General features: G+C 35.1%; 1 long non-coding RNA gene across 2 annotated transcripts in view; it reads left to right on the top strand.

Annotated features, from left to right (window-relative positions):
• The window catches only part of LOC125925374 (uncharacterized), a 309,362-nt gene that overhangs the window by 258,491 nt on the left and 31,754 nt on the right, over positions 1 to 19,117 (top strand). For both annotated transcript variants that reach the window (XR_007458813.1, XR_007458812.1), the window contains one exon: positions 1,224 to 1,427. This is a non-coding gene — a long non-coding RNA (uncharacterized LOC125925374). The remainder of the gene's footprint in view (positions 1 to 1,223; positions 1,428 to 19,117) is intronic.

The following is a 19,117-nucleotide window of genomic DNA, read 5'->3' as shown; positions in this document are numbered from 1 at the left end:
AGAAAGTGCTACGGCATTATTTTAACAGGATAAAATCAATTACTAATTTTCATCATCTTAAAAAAGGAAATGATTCTTTGCATAAACATTTTACACAATATAACTTCAGAATATTTATAAAGTCTTTGGAGGAAACTATAGCTAAGAGATAGATATTTAGACATTTTTCCATTAACATATATATGCACATGTATTTATTGATAATTGATGTAAACATCACAGAAAAGCCAGAATATGAAATTTGAATGTGGAGTAATACTTTAGACTTTATAATGTATTTATGTGTATTTCTTCAGTATTCCCAAATATTTGAAACACATCCTATAGGATAACAAATATACTATATACTATGTAATAAATTTTTATGCACATGTAAGTATAATGAAAAATATTAATTTAAGCATATGTACACGAAGGCTATCCTAACTTTCTCACATTATCTCATCCCTCCCCAAATACACAAATGCTCAACGGTATTTATAGTTACTGCCATGAAGCATTTTTGTATATTTAAGAGTACCTTTAGGTCTTTATAGGAAGTCTTTGACTGCCAAAAGTAGTGTCATCAACAGTGGAAATGAAAAGTAACCTTCAAGAACCTTTTAGACATGAGTAGGCTTTCTGGGGGCAGCTCTGTAGGAAAATTAACTGAAAAAGATGGACTACTCACCAGATACTGAACTGAATAATTTAAGTGTGGGGAGTTCAATCTCCTTTCATACTGCTTTCCTCATTGCACATTGATTAAAGTGTCATTAAAAATAATGAATGGCTAAATATATGAGTGTTATCCAAATTATTTCCATCTTTATTATCCTAAAAGATCAAATGATTTTCATAGTGGATGCCATTGTGAGAGACTCAGTTTCTTTTGTTGCCTGTTCATGCTGTTCTTGTTGTGATAACTCAAGGCACACTCATCAGCCCCCATGTGAACTGGCTGGAGTGACAGTTGGTGCTCAGCAGTTGGCCAAATGATGAACTAGAGCATAGTCTGTCATTCACATGTTTCTCAAGTGAATCCTGCTATTATCCCAGAAGTGATGTAAACTTTTCTAATGTTATTATCAAGTGTTGAATTGAGCATTCAGGAAATGCTCCATGTGTTATGATTTGGCATTCTGAAAATGAGGTTCCAATCTTTCTGTAATTTATCTGTAAATCTTTGGCAATGAACAGAATATATTTTTTGAATTATTCTCTCTCTCTCTCTCCCTTTCCAGAAAATCATTCATCACACTATCCAAACCAGAAATCCTGGAATGATTTGGCTCACCTATGCTGTTTCAATGCTTCTCTCTACAGTGGCATATTCAAATGATCTCAACAGATTCACAGGACTTTCCATTAGTGTCCACCTCAACCATGTGGATGATCCATCAATTCTATTTTCTAATGATGTACATGCAATGACATTCATTTCTATGGTAAGTGTCTCTAAGTGTAGAATTTCTTCTATCTAGTTCAGTACCCTCATCTCATGTTACCAGAATTTTTAAATTTGAAGTGTTTTGACTGACAAATGAAAATTGAGTTCAGTACAGCCTTCTCTTTAAAGAAAATTAGTCATATATTTCTTCTTGGCCAGGTAATTTAAAAACCTGGAATCATCATTGTCATCAAAAACAGTAGCAATGGTATAACCAAAATGTATACAAAATTACATAATTACAGTCAGTCATATTTTATATCGGACCTCAAGGCAATTAGAATCATGTCTATTAATTTCTTGATAGAGATCTGCTTAATCAGTGTATTCATTTGTGCATTCTGGGATGTAATAGACTCAAAATCAGTTACAATAATCTCAAACCACATCATGTACTTCCTGTCAAAGACAAATTCACATTTCCTATCTCTACCAGTAGATGAAAATTCATTCATATCTCAATGTAAATGAACTGGTTATTCATGTTAATTAGAAGCATGAACAAAATAGGAGTCCACCTTTTCAAATAAAAAAATCTTTTTGAAAATGATAATTTTCAACTATTAAAATAGTTTTTTTTTCTTACAGATATTAAAGGTTTATGGGGCTCCTGGGTGGCTCAGTCAGTTGAGTCTGACTTTGGCTTAGGTCATGATCTCACAGTTTGTGGGTTCGAGCCCCATGTCAGGCTCTGTGCTGATAGCTCAGAGCCTGGAGCCTGCTTCGGATTCTGTGTCTTTCTCTCTCTCTACTCCTCTCCTGCTCATGCATGGTCTCTCAAAAATAAATAAACATTAAAAAAAAAAAACAAAAAAACCCCAAATATTAAAAGTAATTGATATAGTAAAATCATATGAGCACTTGGCAGTATTTGAAATGTAACACCATCCCTTAAGTAGCATGCAAACCCAAGCTAAATGTAAAAGGGAGACAGATTCAGGATTTTAAGAACATGGCATTTTAAAATAATACAGTTTTTAATAAGTTTTAGTAATATGAAGACAAGTGAGAACAGAAAAATAGACATTTTTACTTAGAATATCTATTATTTATCTTTTAGGAGTGTTAGATGAATTACATACATAATTTTATTTAGTCAGCCAAAATATTGCAAAGTTGATATTATAACTTCCCTTTCAAAACTTTTAAACAGGCGCTCAGTGTTGTTCATAAGTAAACTTTCTCAAATTGTGGGAGATAGTAAGTGACTGTGGATATCAGCTACAGTCTTCCGATGAGTAACTAACCACAATATCTACCATATAAATAAAATCGGCCAGCTCAAATAATCATTTAATGTAGTGGTTTTTTTTTAAACTGAAATACCTTAAAAATAACCATAGAGGAAAAAAAGCACAGATCAAAAAAAATTGTTTTTGAATGTGAGCAAGTCCTGTTGAGCCGTTTACACTTAGGTCCATCTGTAAGTTAATTTCTGAAATTAGATCATATTAAATAAAAACCAGAAATTAAAACCTCAGTATAACAAATTTCATTATTTTAGACCAGTGGATGAGTTTAGAGACTATTTAGTAAGTTTATTATTTTAGAAATGAGGTCCATTATGAGTGGAAGTGTTTTAGAAAATCTTCTCTTCTCTCCACCTCCTTCCTTTCTTTTCTCCAACATCATCATCATCATCACCATCACCATTCAGATCATGAAAAAGAGCCAGCTGGCTAAAGAAATGGAAACTAAAAATTAATGTAGATAATTTAAACATTTAAAATATTAAAGTAAATGCTAAAAATTCTTTTTCATTCACAAAGAAGAAGGTCTGTGAGGTAAAGCTGGGATAAAAAAAAAACCAATTTGATGTGTTTTTTTGATAAATATTCTAGATATTTTTTGATAGGTGTTCTAGGCATTTTCTTGAAAGTGACCTTTATTTAATCCTAACAAACATTACAAAGGAATAAAACATTCTGCACTTTTAAAGGTGTCTGAAGGGTTAACATGATTGGGATTAATGAATGACATTATGCAATAAGGTGACTGAACAATAATGTGATATTAGCATCTTATAAAAATGAGAGTGAAGAAAAGATGTAGAATTCAGTGAAAATTACTTCGAATGATACAATAATACCATATTTAGTTTATAGGAAGTGATTTGTGTTTAGTATGAACGAAAGTAAAAGAAATAGCAATGGCAATGATGATTATTTCTCATTTGTGCAATATTTCTGACTTGTGGTTTTTTTTCTCTTCCAATATAGATATTGGTGTATAGAGATAATTTGCCTATCTTAAAACAGTCTGTTTAACTTATCTTTTTTTCCAATATTTTTACATTTTGCCTAACAGACTTTCTTCTTTCTCTTATTTAGTCTTCTCTCAGCCTACTTCTCTTACATTTTTAACACATTTCAAATTCTTTCTTAAATTATAAAATCTTATTTAAAAATTTCAATAAAATTCTTTCTCTTTGCCCTGTGCCAATCTGCCCTACTATTCTCAGCTGACTGATCAAACTCATTTCCATCACATTTTAGCTTTTATACTCCAATGTCACTGGTCTCAGCAATGGTACCTAGAAAACCAGGGAACAATAGTAAATTCAGCATAGCTTGTCAGAATTCATATAGACCTAAGAATGTATGCCTGAGAAGGCATAGTACAAAGATTGTTATTTGTGCAAATGAATAAAAATACAATCAAATACAATCAGCGACTGTAAGTTTGTGTGTGTGTGTGTGTGTGTGTGTGTGTATATTTGAGTGTGCCCCATTTTAATTTAACAAGGACTTCATTAAAATTACTAGGAGAAGACTAGATATTTATTCAGACTGGATCAAGATAAATAATATAGACAGTGAAAACCAAAACATCTACCTGAGATATGATAATGCAGAGAAAGAACATGAAAATATAAATATCAAAATGAACTATCTTTACAAACACAGCCCAGCTCCCCCTGCTTGTGATTTTTGAGTTTCATCCTGGCCTTAAGAAAAGACACAAAAACAACTGCAGGGCAAGTGCTAGACAGTTGACAGTATTGAAGATTCAAAGACTATGAATTATTATTACCTTTTGAACAAAGTAAAGATATTCGATTGAAGGAATTTAACCTACAGAGAAGATTAAAGATGCTTAAAGAATCTGAAATATACGACTAAAGGCTCTTTGCCAGCTCTTCTTCAAGACCAAAGAACTGCATTTAAAGTGTAGCAGGAGCAATGTTGCTGATGAAAGAAACTCAAATGCTGTTACCGAAGTCAAGTAGAAGTCCTCAAAGTCATTAGTCATAGAATTTATATTTACTCATTCGCAGCTATTTATGCTCAGACCTAGTGACTTAGGTTATTTCCATTTTAGTGATTTCACGTGGTTCACTCTAAAAGAAATTGCCTTAAGGATCCAATTGGATCTAAAGAGTATCATCACTAAATGCTATTCAAGACTCGTGCCTTCAAAATCTGAAAGTGTGTAAATCAGTGGCCACGAGGGCATCCAAATATATATCTCGGGCCTGACTGAATATACTAATGTCATCACATTTTCCCTCTAAAATAGGAATGTTTGGGCATTTAAAAGGCATCCAGATTATTTTGAATATTTATGTTTATTCTGGCCAGAACCCTTGGCTGCATGCCTTATTAGCTGAAACTAACTGATAGTAATTATACTAAATTGGGAATCAGAGCATAACTGGATCCTTGATCCGATCTTCAATGAACACAAAAGACTGAATCTCACCTTCCTCAACTGTGAAATGAGAGGATTGTACTACATTACCCTAAATGGTCTCCTCATGTAAATACTTTAATTTCAAGAATCTATTTCAAAATCCAAAAGAGCTATATTAAAAAAATGAACAACAATACAACTCTGGACCCTGTAAAGAGTTTTCGTATTACACATGTACAATTATAGCCATTTTCCAGCATAAAAAAGTTGTGTCTCAGAGGGTGATTTATAGTCAATCACTCTTTGGCCTGTCTTGGTTCTCAGGATAGCCCCAAACAAGCCTAGCTAAGCATCATCAGTGAATTGTAAACACTTGTAAAACACACAGGTATGGGTTACTAGAAACTAGTCATTAAGCAAAATAAAAAATTAGTGAAATCATATGGTAATTATATTTTAGGCTGATGTAAGTTCAATTAGAGTATGATACAGAAATATATAGTGATACTAGGAAGAGAAAGTCCTGAAGAAGTCTTCTACATACTTTAAAAAGGAGAGAGATTGATTTTTCATATGTTCAAGGAGTAATTGGAAGAGTGATGAACATTGGAGTGGCACTTAGAAATGGGATGAACTAGGCTTTATGTAAGTGAAGCATGGAATCGTGGATAAAGAAAAACAATTGTACAGATCCAATGTCACCTCCCTGAAGCACTTAGATCAGGGAAAAGAAGAAAGAGGATAGTATACAACATTTTTGTTTAGATTTTGGATGCCAGGTGAACAGGCAACTTGAGGTAGCTTTCTTGATAGACTAGATCACCTATGAAAAGGGGATGCATGAAATAGGTAGGTAAGAAGATGGAAAGAATACGCAGAGCAGCTATTTGTAATGCGAAGATGGTCTCAAATTAGAGATTACTGTATCAGGGTGTTTGTCTTTGAGATTTCCCCCCAATAATGATGCCCAAGTTGCTTAAACAAATTACCAACGTATTTGAGCTATTATAAATTCACTGGATGAGTAGAACATTATGAAAGACCACCGAATCAAGCTGTTAAAGAGTTTAATTTCCAGGTCATTTTCTGCTTTATGCTTCTTTTCTCCACATATATTTCATAGCAAATGCACATAATTATTTACATGTGAGTGAGAATTTGAGTTACAGCCACAATATTATTGCTGAAGCATGTTTAATCTCAAAGTGTTTAAATGAAATAACTCTGATAAATATGTCAAAATATTGGGGAAGAATAATAATTGAAAAACAGCAGCCATAAAGACACCTTTCCAAAAAAATCATTTCTAAAGTTTTATCTAAGGATAAACTATGTGGATATATATGGAGATATATAGAAGAGAAAAGAATTACTTGAAAATAGAAGAGAGAACTAAAAAAAAACGTGGAAAGTAATTATTTCAATTACGGTTCAAAAGAGTACGGTGGCAGCAGCCCAGCGGGCTTGAGAAGCACAAGCTTTGAAGTTCAACACACCAGTGTTCAAACTCTGTGTCTTACGTTCTTGGTCAAGAGCCTCATTGACTCTGTATCTCCATTCGCTCACCTGTATGCGAAGAGTAGTTCCAAGCTCACACACTTTTCAAAACAATTAAGTGAACTCACGAAAGCAAAGCAGCTCCTAAGAAGTGAGCAAAAAAAAAAAAAAAATGACAAACTTTGTCGTTATTATCACTTTAAATACTTACTGGAAATATACGTATGTATTATATGTTAAACATCTATAAACAGAAAATGTAAATATTCCAATACCAAGGGCTTCAAGAATAGTTATATTAATATAGCATGATTCTGTGAGTTTTGTTTTAAAAGTTGTTTGTTTGTTCCAACCTCTGTTGAAACTCATGTCATTTTTTTCAACCTGAAGACCTGTAGGTCTTTAGTTTGAACATCTTCTTCTGGGAAGACATGTAGCTACGTGATATGTAAAATGCGCAGTGAATAGGTTTTGCAACTTTAAAATTTTTTCGTTCCACTCTCCCCCTGCGGAACTTCACCTCCTCCTCTCTTGGTCACCAGTTGAGTACATACAAGCTCTCTGGCTTTAAAATGTTATCTATGTAAATTCTTCTGCCACAGCTGGACAAGATGCTTTCAAGAGTTTTTCTGTTTCCTGTGTGGTGAAGCAGCTTTCCCCTAACGACTATTTCCCATCAGTACCCACAAAGACCTACCTTCTTAACCACTGTTTCAACGGTTTCTTACCACTTCCACCTTTCTATAGAACATTTCATTTGGAAGGAGGTTCACAAATATTTGTTCACTGGGCTGTTCAGACTGATAACATCTCTTGGGACTTGAACTTTGATGCACAACTCTCATCTGGAAAAAAAAAAAAAAAAGATGCAACTGTCACACATCAGTAGATAATACCAAAAATGAAAACAAATTCTTTTCTGTCTCGAAGTCACGATGTGATGCTTGTTTTGCTGTGTTGAAAAATATAACTTTTTACATTTTTCTAAAACTCCAAATGAAGACATTTCATTGCTTCTCTGTTTGTTACCTTCTGTAAAATGGTAATATAATTAGATTCTCAATCATTCATTGTCTCAGCAGCAACTGTAGACCAATAATAGAAAATAAAATTAAAATCACAAACATGAAGATATAGATTTATAGGTTTTATAAGAAAAGAGAGAATCCTGATATCTTTATTCTAGCAAAACAAGTCACTGCAAGGCGTCTTTTACATGCCCCCCAATTTTTATCTACAAATAAAATTACCCCATATTAATTAAATGAAAAAGCAAATAACTACCATCATGACTATGTTCTTTATAAGGAGTGTTTTAATACAGTGCTTAAGATCCATAATTATTTTACCTGTTCTTGCTCACTTTTAAAATGCTAAATTTATTTGAATTACTTTTCATAACTCTAGTCATTATAAAAGCTTTGCTCTTTATAGTTTTTTTCTTGTTTTATAGTCTTTGCTTTTAGGACTTTCACTTGGAGTTTCCAAGATATTTACAAGTAAATCGTTTTCATCTGAATGAAGCAATAGTAGAAAATCTTCTATTTAAAAATATTAGATGACTCAAAAATCAGTATGGCTCAAAATTACCTCCTCTCCCTTATATGCACACACTGATAAGCAATGATATATGTAAAATAAAAATGATAAGCAAATATGGCTTGTCACAACAAAAGTCAGAACTGTGAGATACTATCCATTACTGACAGAAGAATTAGAAAGTGTGTACTATGGAATACTTAATTGTTTTGGAATATTAATAGAGGCTTCACACACCATTGCTAAAATTAAGTGGAGCTTCTCCTAGGCTTTAATTTGTTAATACCGTGAACATTCCAGAGCAGAATATAGTTCAGATCCCTTGAAACTCCTTCTAAAACTATGAAACACACACTGTGTTCTATTGATATGTAAAGCAAACAACTTCAAGTTGTGAATTAAGGATCTGCTTATATTTATATTTGTATGCATCTAAACAACTGCAAATTGCATTTTTCTTTTACAATTTGCTCCCTCCTTTCCTTTCTTAATATTACCACCCTAGTTTGGACTTTCATCTTTCTCTGCACACCTCTAGCTTTTCTTCTTGTTGCATCCTATGAATTTCATCATATTAATCTTTCCAGTGCACCTCTAAGAAAGTCACTTTTTTTTTTAATATTTGCTATGGGCTTCCTTTACCAACAATAATTTTTTTTAAACTGTAATCTAATATGCAATCAACTAATCAACTTTAGTTGATTAACTTCCTAATCAAGTTTTCAACAATTTTTCAAATGACTATTTTTCAGCCAATCTGTTTGAGGAATTGAGCCAATCACCAAACAGGCCAGAGATTTCTTTTCTCTGATCTTGTCCTCACGTTTCCCCTCTGGGGTATACTCAACTAGTCTGTTTCTTCTCAAATCCAGTATATTCCCTGTTTCTTTCTTCTTCTTCTTTTTTTAATGTTTATTTATTTTTGAGAGACAGAGAGAGACAGAGAGACAGAGCACGAGCAGGGAAGGGGCAGAGAGAGAGGGAAACACAGAATCTAAAGCAGGCTCCAGGCTCCAGGGTCCAGGCTCTGAGCTGACAGCACAGAGCCTGATGCAGGACTCACACTCGGGAACCATGAGATCGTGACTTAGGCTGAAGTCAGGCACTTAACCTACTGAGTTGCCCAGGCGCCCCTCCCTGTTTCTAATTTAAATAAAATCTCTAGCATGAAACTTTCAGACCCATCCATCAATATATAACCATCCCCTCACCTTAACAGCCATAACAGTTCCTTGCAAACCTTTTGAGGCATGTGTCACATTTGTGTGGGGTTGCCTCAACTGCTTAACTAACTGTAAAATATTTTAGGATGAGGACTGTAGCATTGAGAGGTTTCATCTAGGGAGCTCATAGATTGGCTTTAGGCAGTCATCAATTACATGTGAAATGGGTTCAGGGGCATTTATCTGGTGAGAGAGTTCATCACTATGATGAAATCCTCAGTGACCACAATACCAAAAATTCAGAATCACTGCCTTAGGGGAAGAATCATAACATGCTCACACATGCACATATTTTCTTCAGCAGAGCAGCTTGTATCATTTTAGTCTCTTATGTTTTGTTGCAATAAGTCAAATTTTAGAGTGTGTATTTTCAAATATTTTATATATCTTTATATTTCTTCTTTTTTCAATTTTTAAATGGAAAATAGGAAAAAAATCCTATGCCCTAAAGGATCACATATTCCCTTTTTTTCTTTAATTAGTGCTAAATCATCCTAGCCCCAGATATGTACCTTATTTTTTTTTAATTTGAGAGAGAGAGAGAGAGAGAGAGCGAGCATGAGTGGGGAGAGGGGCACAGGCAAAGAGAGAATCTTAAGCAGGCTCCATGCCCAAGGTGGTCGATCCCACAACCCTAGGATCGGGATCTGAGCTGAAATCAAGTCAGACATTCAACCAGTTGAACCACTTAGACTCCTCATGCACCTTAACCTTAAAGACAACTTCTGGGAGAGCATTTGAGTGTTTTACATCTAGAAATCTCTATTTATGACCATTAGCTCTTACTGTGATTTAAAATTTTCTCCATGACACTGCTAACTCCAGCAAACTATGGGACCCTACTAGAACTGGAAGACTAGCTTGCCTCTAAGATCATTTGTCATTAGAGTGTGTGTGTTGTGGGGGGGCAGGGAGTGGGTAATCCACAAACACAAATCAAGATTTCCAACACATTATACTTTATGCTGTGGGCCAAATCTTCAAAACAGTCCATACTCCATTCAAAAGGTAAGTAGAGACATAGACCTGCTAGGAACATCCCCAAGTTATTCTTAAGAAACATTCAGAAAATGCATTACACAAGGTTCCCAACAGTTAAAATCCTCTCTTGGAACGAATAATTGAAAGAGAACAAAAACTCACTTTTTAATATACCTTTCAGACCTTACCTTAAGTTAATAATAGACATGATTTTAATGGAATTAATGTGTTCATGTCCAAGGTTTTTCTCCTTTCCTTAGTTCAAAGCAATTTTGATAAAAGTAAAGGTGAGTTAACTATATGGATTTTGGCTCATATTAGAAGATTGGCTTCAGAGCTATAGATTACAGCTGTTAAGATGTTATTACTCCTGATCCTGTTATACTCTTCTGATATAACTGGCAGGTGGTAGGTTAATGTATATACAGCATACATATATATTTGATGTACCTCCTGCTAATGTGAATGCAGATTATTTAGACATCTGGAATCAATTTAACAACCTTCTGAACTTTACATAAATAGCCATTATCTGACTTAATGATTTTAGTGGTTTCGGATGCCAGGATTGTCAATGTTCCTGGCATAGGAAATTTGGATTGAGAAGATTACTTCCCTATGGGCTATTTCTCCAGGGAGAACAGTTTGCATCAAAGAGAAAAATACCTGGTCAAGCTCATTATCAAAACTGGATAATGGTAAATGGCAGCCTATGGGAAATCTAAGGAGCATTTACTTTATTTCTCTAATGAAGGGGCCAGTGTTATTGTTTAAAATCTGTCCTCTCTTACTTATGCCTTGTCTTGAGGCAAATGTTTTAGAATGGGTTATAAGTGATTTCTTTCTTTTTAAACATACTCTGTCTTTCACTATTACTGCCCTGAGTGATTTGGACATTATAACAATTAAAAGGCAAAATCTGGAATGAGATGGTTAAGGCAGGCTCTAATTTAATAAAAAGTTAAAACATTTATAGCACTGTGTCCAAAGATGGCAAAGAGAACTTTTGCCTCTCTATTACAACCTTAACAGATTACAGAAGGGTGACAAACAAGCCTGACTATTTCATCTTTGGATAACTAAATGTCATTTAATTTCTATGTTTTATAAGAAGTCAGAAAGAAAAATAATAGTGATAAAATAAATGAGTTAAAAATCTCAGATGGAATTTTGATTAAAAAATGGATAATCATTAATTTTATTAAAAAACTTTTAAGCATTCATTTTAAAATTTAGAAAATACAAATGACTTGGGGTCAAAGAAATAGTGGCTCTCAAAAATGGTGTTTCTTTCAGCTGTCAGAGGTAACTATAACTACAAAATTTGTAAATACCATTAGGATTCTGTAAGAATAATTATGGGAGCATAAATCTACTGATTACTGAACAGCTTATTTGAGTTGGGTCCTGTGAAAAATCCACAGTATGGAATATAGGGTATTTTTTGTTTTTGTTTGGTGGGGGTGATCCTGTTATACAAACCTACTATAACGCAGCTAATCATTTAAAAATAAATGTAATACTGATGAAAGACCTCTAGCTGCCAAAATTACTTAGATGTTATCATTGGATGACTTCTCTTTTTATGCCAAGTTATTTACTAAATTAAAATTTTAGATAATTTCCTACAATAAACTCTTAATATTATCTATTCAATCCTCCAAAATAGAAATCCAAATTATAGCCTTCTTTTGCTATCCCTCAAATACTGTGTTTTAGCTTTCAAAAGAAATTGCTGCCCAGGACTCTTAATTTACCATCTTATAAAAGAAATGGATAGGTTTTTTGTAGAAATAAACTACTGAGGGGCACCTGGGTGGCTCAGTTGGTTAAGCGACCGACTCTTGATTTCGGCTCAGGTCATGATCTCATGGACTGAGATAGAGCCCCTGTGAGGCTCCGTGCTGAGCCTGCTTAAGATTCTCTCCTTCCTTCTCCCTCTGCCCCTCTCCCACTCGTGTGCATGTGAATTTTAGAAAGAAAGAAAGAAAGAAAGAAAGAAAGAAAGAAAGAAAGAAAGAAAGAAAAAACTATTGCAATCTAACTAAGAAAAGGAATAAATAATGAATGAATATGTATTTTCAAAGTCTTTATAAATCTCTCACTAATATATAATTCCATGGTTAGGATCTGCCTTTGGTTTAAGCTACTCTTTTAATTTTAGGTTCCAGATTATTAGTATTTCTTCAAGTCATATGTCACAACGTACTGCCCAAATCAGAGTGAATGAGAACAATTCAGAATGAACATACTTCAATTTAAATAATATAAAATAATATATTACCCTGGGACTTACATTTTTTTATTTCTAATTTATTTGCTATGCCAATTACATTAGATGAGATGAACTAAAAGAATATGAATTTGCCTATTTATTAACACAGTTCTTTTTCGGTTTCTAGAAAGTGATCTTAAGAAAATGATACATTTCAAAAAAAAGAAAACGATACATTTCTTACATAACCAATATTTTAAAACAGGGAGGAATTCTTTGCTGTTTAAAAATTGACATGCACTTCATAGCTAGTATACGTAATATACAGAGCTTGGTTCAAAATCAGCCTTTCTACATACCAGATAATAAAAACAACTGGTATTACTGAATAGCACCTATGTGGCAGTCAACATTGAATATATTATATGTATATATATATACATACATATATATATATATATGTATATATATATAATAACATATGTATTCATTGCTTTAAATACTTGGTAATTTCATATGCTGTATACGTTGCTTTAAATATTTGGTAATTAACATTTAGAGAAACAAGATCAAAGAAGTTAGATAACTTGAGTAAAGGTTGGACTTTTTACATTAGACCCAGCCCACCTGCTCTACCTGCTCTGTGGAGTTGCATGACATGTTGGACAAAAGGAGGTTATTCTTAGATGGAGGTGATAGTCAAAAGGCCCCTGCCACCTGCAGCACTAAGGGGATCAGTGTTTGGCAGTCATGGACCCATTCAATGTGAACCAGTGTGCCAGGGAACATGGCTCAGAGTTCCATTAATCTCCATTCTTCCAACACAGCACTCACATTTTAGATATTTGTCAGAGTTCAACCATAGAGTGACTCACTCATCATATCTAACATTTCAAAGATGCAATCTAAAAATGAACCTATTCCTCATTTTTAAATTATGAAAGCTTTAGCTCTGTTTTAAGATAGAGTTGTAAATCATTTGATTTATTTCCAGCCCCACTATGAACCACAGTGCTGAACCGGAGAATACTTTCAATCTACATATGGCATGCACATTCCTCCAGACATCCAACTAGTATTTATTGAGCACCTGCTATGTGTCAGGCGCTGCTCCAGAATTTTACAAGTAAAGAAAACAAAATCCCTGCCCTTAAGGAGCTACATTTTTGTGAGAGACATCAGTCTTTCTCTCCACATGGGCACCTGTTTTTCTTTAATAAATCAGTAAGCACTACAATGAACATAGCAAACAATATTATGAAGTATAATGCAACCTCTCGATCCTCCCCCTTCACATACACATATTATTTGAGTGTGGTGATGCCTCTCCCCTCTTTCCTGTTTTAGGGGTTTGACATTTGTATTCTCCCAGACAGAGGTATTATAACAGGACCAGAAAATGAGAGTGGTAGCAAACTAGGCTTCGTCGAAGTTTAGGAGAGAAAGATCTGGAAAAATACTAAGGCATTTCTTTTGCTCCAAATGGAGAAGAAATTAAAGCAAAATGTCTAAATCTTTGAAGGCTTGGGAAAATAAAGAATGAGAGGAGGAAAGACGAGAGCCAGACTCTGGTGAGGATCTCTTCAATGAGCTCCAACACCGGGCCCAGGGATTAAATGGTAGAATGCCACAAGAGAGCTAGAGAATTCAAAGAGAAGACTTTGCCATTTTCTGGGTGGGACCAGGGATGTGGGGAAAGTTCTAGATAGAAACACAGCAACAGTAGATCTGAAATGTCAGCATGCTGAACCTAGTTAGATAAGATCTGATCCAGTCCCTGGACTTCATTTTGCAGAGTGCCGAGGGAGAGCACCCCCAAATTTCCTCTGCTTCTGAGAAGAATGAGAAAGAGCAAGGAAAAAGAAATCAGACTGAGGAGGAGAGAGAATGTGTGGAGTAACAACAACTTTGCTAACTCAGTGGATGCAGGAAGGGAAGGGATGCTGAGGAGCCCCAGAATGCCCACCAATCCCATGGACACCAGCGGATATTTGGTGACCCAGGCAGGACCGAATTTCTCCTATTCATCTCTCAACAACACCCTCAAGGTCTTAGGACTCCAATTTCCCTAAATTAGTCACATCCAAGAGAGAAAGAGGGTTTAAGGAAAACCTGAAATGACTGGGTTTAAAGTTTACTAAATTTACTCAAAATCAACAATTATTACACTTCCTTTAAAACATTTTTTTTAATGTTTATTTTTAAGAGAGAGAGACAGAGTGCGAGCAGGGGAGGGGCAGAGAAAGAGAGGCAGACACAGAATCCGAAGCAGACTCCAGGCTCTGAACTGTCAGCACAGAGCCTAACGCGGGGCTCGAACTCATGAACTGTGAGATCATGACCTGAGCTGAAGTTGGACGCTTAACCAACTGAGCCACCCAGGCACCCCAATTATTACCCTTTCTGATGTAAATTAAATAGGGCCTTAAAACAGAAATTTGGTTGAAGTGTATAACAATAATGAAATTTACTTTTTTTATGCCTAAACGCTTCATTGGGTATATTGCCCATGTTGCAAATATAAAGCACTGGGCACAGTTCCCATACAGAGTATTGCTATTAAAGTTTAGATAACAGAGTCAAAAGCCATTCATCAGTGTTTATGCTGTGGCTTTTTAAAAAATTAACTCTTTTAATTAACCAACAAAAATCAGTGTAAGTTATTATATTTTTTCAGTATTAGTTGTATCAGAGAAATTTATTTCATAAAAATATTTTAAGTTTCCCACTTACGGAAAGACTGATTAAAACTTTCTTTATATCAAATCATAGTCTTTGAAAATATTTTCAACTCATATTTTTTAAAGACCTAAAATGTGAAAGAAAGGACATTTCAAGAGAATAAAGATAAAATGTACACTTTATTTTCAATGTCTTTTTGAGCTACCTTCTAACACCACATAGAAATAAGATATTACTTATCAATTAAATAAATTATGCTTTGAAATAAAATACTTTCACAGATATAAAACAAGCCTGTGACTACAATAGGGCAACTCATAAATCTATAGACATTCAGGCTGGGTTAACTGAGAAATATTCAAATAAAATTTCTACTGCAGATTGCTTAGACAGCCTAACAGCCAAAGGAATAAAAGTGCTTCTGGGGTTTATATCTTTTGGCTCAGTGGGTAACTTATTCAGGTACTAAACAAAGAAATGGAACTCTTTGTGGTTTCTAAAAAAAAAAACAGAAGAAGAAGAAGGAAAAAAAAAGGCATGGGATCGTTTTAGATTAATAAAAGCAAAGAGGATTAATGGTTTTTTTAATCAGAAAATTCAGCCTTAGCAGAGTCTCTTTCCTATAGAAAATTTGGGTCATTTTAGACAGAACTGAACATGATTAAAAGAAATCGCTCATTCATTTTATGGCTATTTCTTAATGCCTTCTTGTACCAAGCAAATAATCAAACACATACATAACTAAAATGCCTGTTTCCCCTAGGTGAAATATCTCATTGTCAGTTTTAACAAATACTCAGTTTCTGTCATGATTTTCAGATTCTCTCCCCACAGATGGTCCTGTGATGACTGTTCTCTATCTGGTTAAGGTGCAGCCCCAAACTGGCTAGTGTGTTGTTACAGCAGAGGTCTGATCCTTGCAGGACAGAATGCAAGAAAAAGCCACTCTCAGTTTGAATGCTTCGTGCCTACTGATGCAGTCTAGGACTGAATTAACTTTTTATGAAGTCAAATCACATTTTATAGACTTACTGTGGCAAAAAAAAACATGTCTTTTTCACATCTGTTTAGTCTCTCCTGTGCTAACAATGTAAGCAATTTTTGTTTGTTTTGGACAAAATATAGGACTCCACACTGATAAGAACAGTTTCTGATATCTATTTGGAATTCAGCAAATTAAAAATCAATTTTTGAGGATAATTTTGAGAATGGCTAAGGACATTATTGAGAAAAATTAAACATAGTGTAGATAGAACTTGGAAAACAATTCAGAGTTCAAGCCTGACTCTTTTACAAACAAGCTGAGTGACTTTGGGTAAATCACTTCCTCTCTCTAGGCAGTAGTTTCTTTCTCCATAAAATCCGTGGTTTGAACTGCATGGTCTTTTAGCTGAATTATAATTCTAACATAGTGTACTTCTCTTAATCATTTGTACCATGATTTAAATCTATTTTTAGATCTGAGTATTTTTCATCTGCCTCTGCTTTAATAAGTGTACCTTAATTTTTATCCAAGACATTGATTAAAATGTTGAATAAGACAGTACTCAATGCATGTCACAAGAAACCTAACTCTAGGCTGACAGTGATTCAGAGCTCGATAAACTTTGGGAATAGTTACTGAAAACCACTATGGTAAGTTTATTATCATTCATCCAACATTCGCTCATTTTATCTGCAAGAATATAATGAGAAACCTATTAAATGCCTTTTGGAAATCGGGGCGCCTGGGTGGCTCAATTGGTTAAGTGTCTGACTTCAACTCAGGTCATGATCTCTGTGCTAACAGCTCAGAGCCTGGAGCCTGCTTTGAATTCTGTGTCTCCCTCTTTCTCTCTGCCCCTCCCCACTCGTGCTCTATCTCTCTCTGTCTTTCAAAAATAAATAAAGGCTAAATTTTTTTTTAAAAATGTAAATGCCTTTGGAAATCAATATATATTCTGATAGCTAAGTTCAGTATGCATTGTATCAGATCTCTGTAAGTTAACCTTGAAGGAAACCCAGAGAGTTATGTTTTATTTGTCTCAGTCCTAGATTATAATGAACTAGGGAGCCAGAAGGAGCTGTATAGAAGGAAAAACAGATATTTGAGGGAGATTTTTCCACCACATCCTCTCTTGTTCCACCCGAAACACACACTTCCACAACATATACAACACACACACATACACACTTCTGTTATTCTTACTCCTGATGCAGATATAGTCACAACCTATATCAATGAGCCAGTTCGTGGAGAGATGAAATAACTGAGAGCAAGAGATACTATGTCTTATGTAGTGGAATATGACATTGGTGAGAACTAAGCAAAGTAGAAACGTATCACATTAGAAAGCAATCTAAGAGAGGAGAGACTCTCTAGCCCAATGCCAGAGCAAGTATACCTAGCAGATAAGAAGGGGGCACAGTGGCTACAAGCGCAAACCTTCTGATATTCTCACTTCCAGGTGGGAAAGATGAATGTTTATAGCTCAGACTCAGGAGAGCTAGCGAAATCTTAACCACGCAACAGATAAAGACACTGATGAAGTCACATATTCCCAATTTTTAAAATCATACCTATGATATTCACCTGATACACAGTCTAACTCAATCTGTACAAAACAAAATTCAGGGAGGAAAGATCAGGACCATAAGGGCACCTGTCTCAGTGAAGAGTCACAGTCTCTTGCCTATTGTGAGACTTGAAGCAATTTTCAGGCCTGGAATTCACTGACTAAATGAGAAGCCAGGGCCTCCGAAGGAAGTACCCTGCCCTACCTTGGCAGTCCTTCCCCAAAATGTCTGTGACCATTTTCTCAAGTAATCATTCAATGGGAAAAAGGGAACATCCAATTATTTCAAGGACTGATGGACACAGGACCTGAGTTGACACAGATAAATAGGGATGGGAAGCAATGTCTTGGCCCTTTGGTTAGAGGGCAAGGCCAGTGAAGACTGGGTGCCAAATGTAACGTTAGGCACCGGCTTCAGGTCACAGTGTGTTCTAGGCTCACAGACTCACCTTGTAACGTTTCCTTGGTGTTGAATATATTAGAGTCGACACACTTTGGAAGAAATTCTACATTGGTTCTTTGGTCTATTGGGTGATAATATTATAAGAGGAAGACTAGATGAAAACCTGTGGAAAATCCCACTACCCTGTAGTTAAGATGGTATATCCAAAATAATACTTCATCCTGGGAAATGACAACAAGTATTGCTACTGTTTTAAAAAAAAATTTAAAGTTTTATTTACTTATTTTCAGAGAGAGAGACAGAGACACACAGAGAGAGAATATGCACAGGAGAGGGAAAGGGGCAGAGAGAGAGGGAGACAGAGAGAATTCCAAGTAGGCTCAGTGCTGTTAGCGTGGAGCCTGAGGCAGGGGCTCAGTCCCACTACCTGAAGAGAAACCAAGAGTCAGAGACTCAACCAACTAAGCCACCCAAGCGCTCTTTATTGCCACTATTAAAGACCTAAGAATGTATAGAAGGTAGTCCCATGATATCTTCTTTTATTTGTTTATTTTTTTCCAACCTGCAAACATCAGGTGGATCTTTGAGCACAACCGTGGACTACTTCAATTTAGTATGTTTATGACTCAATTGCAGACTGTGTGCTATGTATAATATCTTTGCTAGAGCAGATTAGCAGGGCCTCAGGCACAAGCATATGTAGTCACTGATTTGACAAATGCAATCTTCTTCATTTCTACAGTTTGCATTCACCTGGGACAGAAAACAATACACATTTATTGTGACCCACTGTCATGTCATAGTCCAAAGGTAGTCCAAAATCATGGCTTAGAACCTGAGCCATCTTGATTTTCTTCAGAACATTACGTTGCTTTCCCATGTTAATGGCATCATGTTAATTTGACAAGATGCACATGGAAGAGCAAGTACACCAGGAGAATTTCTAACATACATACGCGA

The sequence above is a fragment of the Panthera uncia genome, chromosome F1, assembly GCF_023721935.1.
Source record: "Panthera uncia isolate 11264 chromosome F1, Puncia_PCG_1.0, whole genome shotgun sequence".
NCBI classification, from domain to species: Eukaryota; Metazoa; Chordata; class Mammalia; order Carnivora; family Felidae; genus Panthera; species Panthera uncia.
The sequence above is the reverse complement of the archived record's forward strand: the minus strand, read 5'-3'. Positions and strand labels throughout refer to the sequence as shown.